Source organism: Rhinopithecus roxellana, chromosome 9 (genome assembly GCF_007565055.1).
Source record: "Rhinopithecus roxellana isolate Shanxi Qingling chromosome 9, ASM756505v1, whole genome shotgun sequence".
NCBI lineage: Eukaryota > Metazoa > Chordata > Mammalia > Primates > Cercopithecidae > Rhinopithecus > Rhinopithecus roxellana.
The window spans coordinates 62,289,762-62,299,322 of NC_044557.1; the positions used below are offsets into that span (position 1 = coordinate 62,289,762).

The window sequence follows — 9,561 nt, forward strand, 5'->3', positions numbered from 1 at the left end:
TGGATGAGTGCAACTATCCTTTTCATTGATCGCCTCATTCCTTGCACAAAGCTTCTGCTTCTTAGTTGCATATCTATTGGGATTGATGTGCTAATGTCCAATTTGCAATCTCAAGAGAGAAGGTTTTTGGTTTTTAGTTTATAAATGCTTTACTTTTTTAACATAGAAGAAGCTCAGTGGTGGACACGTATGTGGTCATTTGATGTTTTTATGACTAAACGTTAGAGTTCAGGCTCTCTCTCTTATAGAATGTAAATGTATCCCTACACATGCGTATGTAATTCTTATCAAAATTAAGCTTAGTTACTAAAAGAAGATTCGTTATCTGAACTTTCTTCTGTAATTTCTCACTTTCACCATCAAGCACTGGAGCATCTGGCCTCTCAGGAAAATCTGGGTCTAGTCCTTCTGATATCATTTTTTTTTTTTCGTTTTTGTTTTGAGACAGGATCTCACTCTGTCACCCAAGCTGGAGTGCAGTGGCGCAATCTTGGCTCATTGCAACCTCCACTTCCCAGGTCCAAGTGATTCTCCTGCCTCAGCGTCACAAGTAGCTGGGATTACAGGCGTGTGCCACCATGCCCAGTTATTTTTTGTATTTTTTGGTAGAGACAGGGTTTCACCATATTGGCCAGGCTGGTCTCGGACCCCTGAACTCAAGTGATCCATCTGCCTTGGCTTCCCAAAGTATTGGGATTACAGGCGCAAGCTACCACGCCAGGCCTAATTTTGTTTCTGATTGCCATTGCTGGTACACCTACTTGAACCATTTTGAGATCTCTGGCATATCTTGGATCCTTGACTACAGTTAAGCTGTTTCCTGCTGATCCCTCACTTTCCTGGGGTCCAGAGTCTTGTGTACTGTTCCGTAACTGCTCTGAAGTGGCTTCAGAAGGTGCTGAAGTCCATTTGTGATACCAGTGACACTTAAAGGAGATACTTCAACTGTGACATCATCTAGGTTAGAGATAGATGACAACTTTGTGTCTAAAATGTTGAGAGTTGTTTCAATTTGTTGGATACAAAGAGAAAGGTCTGCCAGTTTCTCCTCACAAACCATAGAAAAGCAGTTGAGGAACTGTACAGTGTGCACCACAAATTGGTTTAGAAAAGCCACAGTTCTTTTCTGTTGAAGAGTTGGCACCTTGGTCAGGTCATGCCTGATTCCATGAGAGGAAGCCCATCGTCATCCATCTTCTCGGTGGGCGGGAGCCCCAGAGTTCGCCCACAAACCCCTCCCAGATGGGGTCGCCCAAGCCAGTAATGGTGTGTTAAGAGGGAGTTTTCGTAGGCATCCTCCATTTAACTGGTTCACAGGGCCCTATGTTTATTTGATTCCCTGAGTGGTGCTGAGACCTGAAAACCATATTCTTCTCTAAAAGAGTAATTTTGGCAACGCACAGTGGCTCATGCCTGTAATCCCCACACTCTGGGATGCCAAGGCGGGTGGATCACTTGAGGCCAGGAGTTCTAGACCAGACTGGCCAACACGGTGAAACTCCGTTTCTACTAAAAATACAAAAGTTAGCCAGGCATAGTGGTACATGCCTGTATTCTTAGCTACTCAGGAGGCTGAGGTGGGAGAATTGCTTGAACCTGAGAGGTGGAGGTTGCGGTGAGCCAAGATCATGCCACTGCACTCCAGCCTGGGCGACAGAGCAAGACTCTGTCTCAAAAAAATAATAATAAAATAAAATAAAAGAGTAATTTTGATATCAGAGTAGGGCCTACCGTTTCCTCTCAGGCTTTCCCATGCTATTCGGTGCTTGTAACTGACTCACCTACACTTGTTTGTATCACAATTCCAACAACTTGGCAATCCCAGAATTTGTCTCTGTGAGTCAGGTCATGATTATTATTTTAATCTAAGAAACATAAGATTGCATCTTAGGCAAAATCCCACTCATCCCTCCACCCCACAAATAGAACCTACACAAAACTGGGTCCATTTGTAGCTCTTTCCACATTGGGTTGCATGCTAAAGCATATTCAAATCCAACTCTGAAACAGTGGGGACCTTTTGTGACGTAAACTGGCTAGCTCTTCACCCAACCTGATTCCTCTTCCTCCCAGCCACACAGGTAGATAAATTTCCCAGCCTCCCTTGCAACTAGGATTGGTCATGTGACTGTGTTCTGACCAATGACATGCCAGTGGGTATGATGTGGGCCACTTCTGAGCCTAGACTACAAGAACATCTTGTATCCATCTCCACTCACTTTCTCCTTCTTCTGGCTTGATGTAGGTGAGCTCTGCACTATCGGAAGGATGTGTTGAAGATGGGGAGGAGCCCAGTCCCTGAATCATCACTTGTAGGAGAGATGCCCACTAATTTAGAACAAATATTTTGGACTCTACTGTGGTCTGAATGTGTCTCCCAAAATTCACATGTTGAAACTTAATGATCAATGTGATAAAGAGGTGGGGCTTTTAGGAGGTGATTAAATCATGAGGGTTGAACAAGAATGAATGGGATTAGGCTCTTATAAAAGGGCTCAGTAGAGTGAGTTCACTCTCTTCCACCCTTTCACCATATAAGGACACAACGTCTCTGCTTCTGGAGGATGCTGCAACAAGCTAACATCTTGGAAACAGACAGCAGCCCTCGCCAGATACCAGTCCTGCCAGAACCTTGATCTGGTACCTCCCAGCTTCCAGAATGATGAGGAATTTCTGTTCTTTATAAATTGTCCAGTCTCGGGTATTTTATTATAGCAGCACAAATTAACTAAGATGGACTCTATGTGAATAAGAAGTGAAATTCTAGCACGTCTGAGCCACGATGCTTTTGTTTATGATAGCAGTCAGCATTACTTTATCTAAGACATTATGATGAGTGCTTTCCTGATGTGCCAGCACATCACGCAGAAAACCTTCTTAAAATTCTTCAGACATCTTCTCATCTTTTTCCCAACCACTCCATCTCTATTCCCTCCTAAGAGTCCGCTTCCCACTCATGGACGTGCCAGTAACCACAATTCTCTGAGAAATATAATCCCACTCTCATTCTGACCCCTGTTCTTCCGAGAGGCTGCCATCATCTTTACCCTGAAATGTGGGTAAATTTTAAAGCCGTCATCTGAACACGAAGTTTGCTTTAATAGGTTAAACATGTTCTCCAACAATTTTCTGTAGACCCAGTAAAAGTAAACTTCATCCTATTCCAAACTAAACTGAACAGATTATTTTTTGAAATTACAAAGTAATCTGATATAATTAAAATAATGTGGTATTGCTGTACAATGATTTTTACAAAAGCATTATTTGTTCATCAGGGTAAGAGAGACTCTGCCATAGGAGACAGCCAGTCCCCCTCAAATCTCAGTGATGTGACCCAGCTGAATGCACAAAGTCTGCTTCAGGCCCCAGAGACTCCAGGGCACTTGTACTCCATGGGGTAGCTCAGAGATCCAGGCTGCTTTGACCTTGGGGCACCATCATGTCAACATGTGCTTCCACAGCAGAGGGAGAAAACACTGGAGCCTCTCACATGAACTGGGCCATTCAATGCTCTGGCCTATATGCAACTTGTCACCTCAGGTCACAGCTCATTGACTGGAGCAAGCCACATGGTTCCTCCAAACTTAAGAGGGGCCAGGGAAATGTTACCCTTCCATATGCCAAGAGGGGACTGAGAGCTGGATTTGGATGAGCAAGATGCACTAGAAGACTCTACCTTTGACATCTTTTATTTTGGTTTCTTAATATTTATACCTTAAACTTCTGGGAAGTCCAAATTTTTCTCCAAAATGATCTTGTGTTTGAAAATTTTTTTTTTTTTTTTTGCTAAGTAATTTGGACTTTTTCTTTCTAGCCCCAGCTAATTAGAATGAATGTAATGTAAGGAAACAAATTCCTTTAATATAAACAAGAGCAAGGGAAATTAGAACCCTAAGAGAGGACCGCTCCTTCTCTCAGGAGACACGCTCAGCCGGGCAGGCCTGGGAGGACAGTGCAGGTGGGAGAGGGCCAGGAGAGGAGGTGCTTCTAGCATTGTGTTCCCCACCTCTCCTCTTTCCAAATCACAGAGCTTTCTACCACGATAAAAATACCTAGAACCTCCGTCATTTTAGCAAGATTTAATTAAACTGCCCTAAATTAGAAAATCTAGTCATTGTTTGCATTCCTAGATGCCTATGTTTAGTTGAGTCACACGTAAGCAGAGAAATGAAAAATTAGCTTAATTTTTTGGCTGCAGGGAAGGGTGTGAATTGGCTTTTTGTCACTCGTGGGGAACATCTTGTGTCTTCCCTCAGCTGGGTTTCTCTGATGGGAATGCTTCTTCCCACCCTCCTGAAGGTCTCTAAGGACAAACTGCAGCTTGGCTCTGTCCTGGGGGAATCCTCCAGAGCCCACAGACAGACCAGCCAGATGGCAGAATCCAGGGGACTCCTCCTGAGAACAGCTGTGACCCTTCCAGACTTCTGAGTAACTGACAGCTGCTCCCAAGTGGGCCTAGAATGGAAAAGGGGGCTTCTCACATGTGGGCTCAGAGCAGAGCTGAGTGCTGGGGAGGTATTCAGGAACCTCCTGTCTTGAAAAAATGACTCAGGGAAACTTCCAGAAACCCAGGGGTGGGGGAGTGGAAGGCTGTAGAGTAGCAGTAGATGCAATGTTTAAGAACACAGTTTCGGCCAGGCACGGTGGCTCACGCCTGTAATCCCAGTACTTTGGGAGGCCAAGGTGGGCAGATCATGAGGTCAGGAGTTTGAGACCAGCCTGGCCAGCATGGTGAAACCCTGTCTCTACTAAAAATACAAAAAATTAGCTAGGTGTGGTGGCAAACTACAGGTACTCAGGAGGCTGAGGCAGGAGAATTGCTTGAACCTGGGAGGCAGAGGTTGCAGTGAGCCGAGATGGCACCACTGCATTCCAGCCTGGGTGACAGAGTGAGACTCTGTCTCAATAAACAAACAAACACACACACACACACACAGTTTCTGGAGCCACCGTGTTTTGCCTTGAATCCTGGCTCTATTATTGGTGAGTTATGTAACCGTGAACATGGTACTCAACCTTTCTGTGCCTGTTTCCCCCTCAGATCATCCTAGCTGTGCCCCACCGTGTTGTTGTGATGATTAACCTAGTTACTAGATGTTAATCCTTATAACAGTGCCTTTCTTATACCAAGTGCCCAATAAATGCTAGCTTTTATTATTACAAAGAGGCCCTCCCAGCCAAGCATCTGCCTATCTCTAGGAACTTCCACTTGCTTTCCTGTGGTAGCACCCCAGGCATTCTTCCAGAATGCCTCACTGTTCAAGCAGTGGAGAGCTTTTAATTTAATTTAATTAATTAATTTTTTTAGAGACAGTGTCTCACTCTGTTGCCCAGGCTGGAGTGCAGTGGTGTAATTGTAGCTCACTGTAGCCTTGAACTCCTGGGCTTAAGCAATCAATCCTACTGCTTCAGCCTCTCCAGTAGCTGGGACTACAGGTGTGTACCACCACCCCCAGCTAATTAAAAGAAATTTTTTTGTAGAGATGAGGGTCTCATTATGTTGCCCAGGCTGGTCTTAAATTCCTGGTCTCAAATGATTTTCCGACCTTGGCCTCCCAAAATGCTGGGATTACAAGCATGAGTCACTGTATCCAGCCTTGATTTTATTTTGGTCCAGAAAGCTGATCACTTTGATGGACCAATCTTCAGGCAATGCCTGATCTGTGGGTAGGGAGAGCTACAAGCAGCGTGGTATCTCAGAAGCTATCCAGGGTTTGGGTCCAGCAACCAAGCTGTCATGGGGAACAGCCTAAAGCTGGAGAATCTTTCAGAAAACCCAGAGCCAACTCAGGCCCTGGAAGTAACCATGGAAACAGGAGCCCACAGAGGCATGCAGGGTGTGGGATAGGTACGTGGGTGGATGGATGGATGGATCGATGGGCGGCGGATGGGTAGGTGGGTGGGCAGGTGTCACTTTCACAGCAGAAGGGCGAGGGCTGGGGCAGCAGCTGTGAGCACCTCTGAGCTGAAGGAGGTTTGGGAGCTTGGAATGTGTCCTAGGGTGGACAGCTGGGCATGATAAAGACAAACAGACCAGGACAGAAAGGGATCTTACCCTGAGAGATTTCTCACAACTTCCCAGCCTAGGAAAGGAGTAGGGGTCACGGGAGGAGGAGTGGGGTGGGTTTTTGGAGCAGCGTCCTTGAGCTTCCACTCCACGTCTAGGTGAATTCTGCCTCATCTAGACCCTTGCATGTTATGACTCCCCTTGCCTTCTCCCTCCCATCTACACCAGCCAGGCTTTTCCAAGCCCTCTGTGCTCCACTCTGCCACAACCTGCAGACAAAGACATGCAGTTAGTGCATTTAGAGCAGTAACCTCCCACCAGCCTTGGTGACTGCATGGTGTTGTGTGCAGCATTGTGCTGGGACTGCAGCATCCTGCCACCAACTGCATGTATGTCCTGGCTCTGTAGCTTCCAAGTCTGGCTTCTGGCCCCAAGAGTCTGTGATCTGGCCAGGCATGGTGGCTTACACCTGAAATCCCAGCACTTTGGGAGTGCCAAGGCAGGAGGATCACTTGAGGCCAGGACTTCAAGATCAGCCTGGCCAACATGGTGAAACCCCGTCTCTACTAAAAATAAGAAAATTAGCCAGGCGTGGTGGTGGGCACCTGTAAGCCCACCTATTCTGGAAGCTGAGGCAGGAGAATCACTTGAACCCAGGAGGTGGAGGTTGCAATGAGCCGAGAGCACGCCACTGCACTCTAGCATGGGCAACAGAGTGAAACTCCATCTCAAAAAAAAAAAAAAAAGAGAGCGAGAGAGAGTCTGTGATCTATCTAAAATCCCTCAGTACATTCTTCTGCCCAAACCACTCCAGCTTCAGTGGGAACCTGGAATGGCACCCTCCTTCTAAAATGCAGTGCGGATAAGTTCACAGTGGAAGACGTTGTTCTGAGAAAAGGAAAACAAAGTTCTGTTGAAGGTTAAGAGAACATTTCTCAGTGCCAGCCGGGACTCCTAGAGAGCCCGGGCATCCTGGGCTGCATCGTGGACCTGGAGTGAGGTCCTTCCAGCCAAGGATAGCAATGGGGACTTTCCTGTGTCCCCTGTCTCCACCTTGGGAGAAATGGATGCAGGTTGTCTACCAGCTTCTGCTCATCCATCAGCAGCAGAGAATGCCAGGGACTCCAGTTTCTGTGATCTGCTTCTTCCTATAATCTCGACACCCTGTGATTTTATATGATTGAGCTCTGGCCAGGAAATGTGCAGAGGTGAAGTTTGCCACTTTCAGACCTGGCCTCGAAAACATCTTTGTATCATTGTCCATGCTCTGTCTCTTCCCTTATCTCTCAGCTTAATACAGAGGATGCCAGGAAAGGATTCTGGGACCCTGGGAGCTGGCAGAGCTCTAGATGGAAGGGTCTTGATCCTGGAATCACCATGTGGGGAAGACACTTTCCAAACACCCAACTGGACCATAACACAAGCAAGAAATCACTGTTTTCCAGTTGTCCCCCCTTATCTGAGGTTCTACTTTCTTTAATCTCATTTACCTGAAGTCTGAAAGTATTTGATGAAAAACTGTGGACATAATTCATAAGTGTTAAATTGTGTGCTTTTCTGAGTAGCTTGGTGAAATCTCTTGCTGTCCCATCCAGGACAGCAATCCTCCCTTTGTCTGCCAAATCCATGCTGCAGGTTCTCCCCACCCCTTAGTCACTTAACAGTCACGCTGGTTATCAGATCCATTGTCTCAGGGCCATAGTGATGTCCAAGTCACCCTTATTGTAATAATGGCCCTCAAGCACAAGAGTGGTGACATTGACATATTGTTATAATTGTTCTATTCTATTATTTGTTATTGTTCATCTCTTACTGTGCCTAATTTATGAATTAAACTTTATCATAGGTATGTATGTGTAGAAAAAAATATCTAGGATTGGTACTATCTGCAGTTTCAGGCACCCATTGGGGTACTTGGAATGTATCCCCTGCAGATAAAGGGGGGACTGCTGTATTATGTTAAGTTCCTGGGATTTGGGGGTTGTTTGTTATAGCAATTAGCCTACCCTAATTGGTCCTGCACCTACTTGAGATAGTTAAGAGGGCAGATTTGGATACCAGAGAGACATGTTTGAGTCTAAACACCCCACTTAATGGGCATCATTAAATGAGGTAATAATAGTACCCAAGTGAGGGCAAGAGGCCAGCAGAGAGCTTAGCACAGGGCCGACACATCACAAGCACTCAGTAATTGGCACTCGTCATTTCTAACATTTTAAGCACTTGCTATGTGTCAGGCCTTGGTATATAGCTCTTTAATGCCTCTTTTAATCCTCACAGTAATCTTATGAGTGTGGGACTCTCATAGGTTTCAAGATGAGGAAAATGAGGCATAGAGAGAGTAAATGTTTCACCCAAGGATTCCTGGCTAAAGGCAGGACTGGGACAGCTAGCTTCAGGGTGTGGGGCTGGCTCTTCATTTTCTCTGCCATCTTCATCTTCCTCACTCACCTGCTGTGGTGGGTGGTGGTTGAGGCTCCTCTACTCCTTGAATGCACTGGAGGGTCTCAGGGTGAATAGTTCTGATCCGGGCATCCCACTGGGCCCAGAGGGTAGGTTTCAGTTCAGCTGTCAGCCTCCCAGGGAAAGTTCAGGCGAGGAGAGACAGCTGACTGCAGAGAATATGCCTGAGGTCGAGGGAGAGGGAGCTTCTGGATCCCTGGGCCTCAACCTCTGCACAGTGGGCTTCAGGAGGACCTAGGGTAGAGGGGAAAGGTGGCCAGACCCCTGAGGCTGAGAAGGGCCCTGGAGGGAGGTGGTTGCCCCTAGCCTTTGCAGCCATGTTGTCCTCCTGTTCATTTCCCTTGTGGTGACTCTAAGTTTAAATTTTATCATACTTTTGTTAATTATTCCAACCTTGGGCCAGGCGCAGTGGCTCATGCTTATAATCCCAGCACTTTGGGAGGCTGAGGTAGGTGGATCACTTTAAAGGTCACGAGTTTGAGATCAGGCTAACATGGTGAAACCCCATCTCTACTAAAAATACAAAACTTAGCCAGGCATGGTGGCAGGTGCCTATAGTCCCAGCTACTTGGGAGGTTGAAGTGGGAGAATTGCTTGAACCCAGGAGGTAGAGGTTGCAGTGAGCTGAGATCGCGCCACTGCACTCCAGCCTGGGTGACAGAAAAATACCCTGTCTCAAACATAAATAAATACATAAATAAAAAATTATTCCAATCTTGTCTCAGGATGTCCTGAGGAATTCAGCGAAGGGCCCCCAAAGGAGCAGTACCTAGAGGAGCCGGTGAAGAGCCCTCCAAGGATAAGGAACTTGGAGCAGAAGGCATCAGAGGAGGGAACTTGAGGGCTCCCATCCCACAGGTGCAGGTCCCGTGCAGGCCAGATGTGGAGGATCTGGGCCCCTTTTCATTAAAGGACTCTTAGAGGAGCCCTTCAGACACAACCATACCCTTCTCTCCCTCATCGTTGGCCTCCAGGGAGCACACAGGGATGGAAGGGCTGTCGTCAAACGAGGGAGTGGCCTCTGCGGATAAAGCCAAATGGCCCAGGCAAGGACTCACCTGTAAAACAAATTCAGTCTAGCATCCAGGAAC

The 9,561-nt window shown here is 46.6% G+C and overlaps 1 pseudogene; it reads right to left on the reverse strand.

Annotated features, from left to right (window-relative positions):
• Positions 1–299: 299 nt before the first annotated feature.
• Positions 300–1,194, reverse strand: LOC104679885 (annotated as a pseudogene).
• Positions 1,195–9,561: the final 8,367 nt, after the last annotated feature.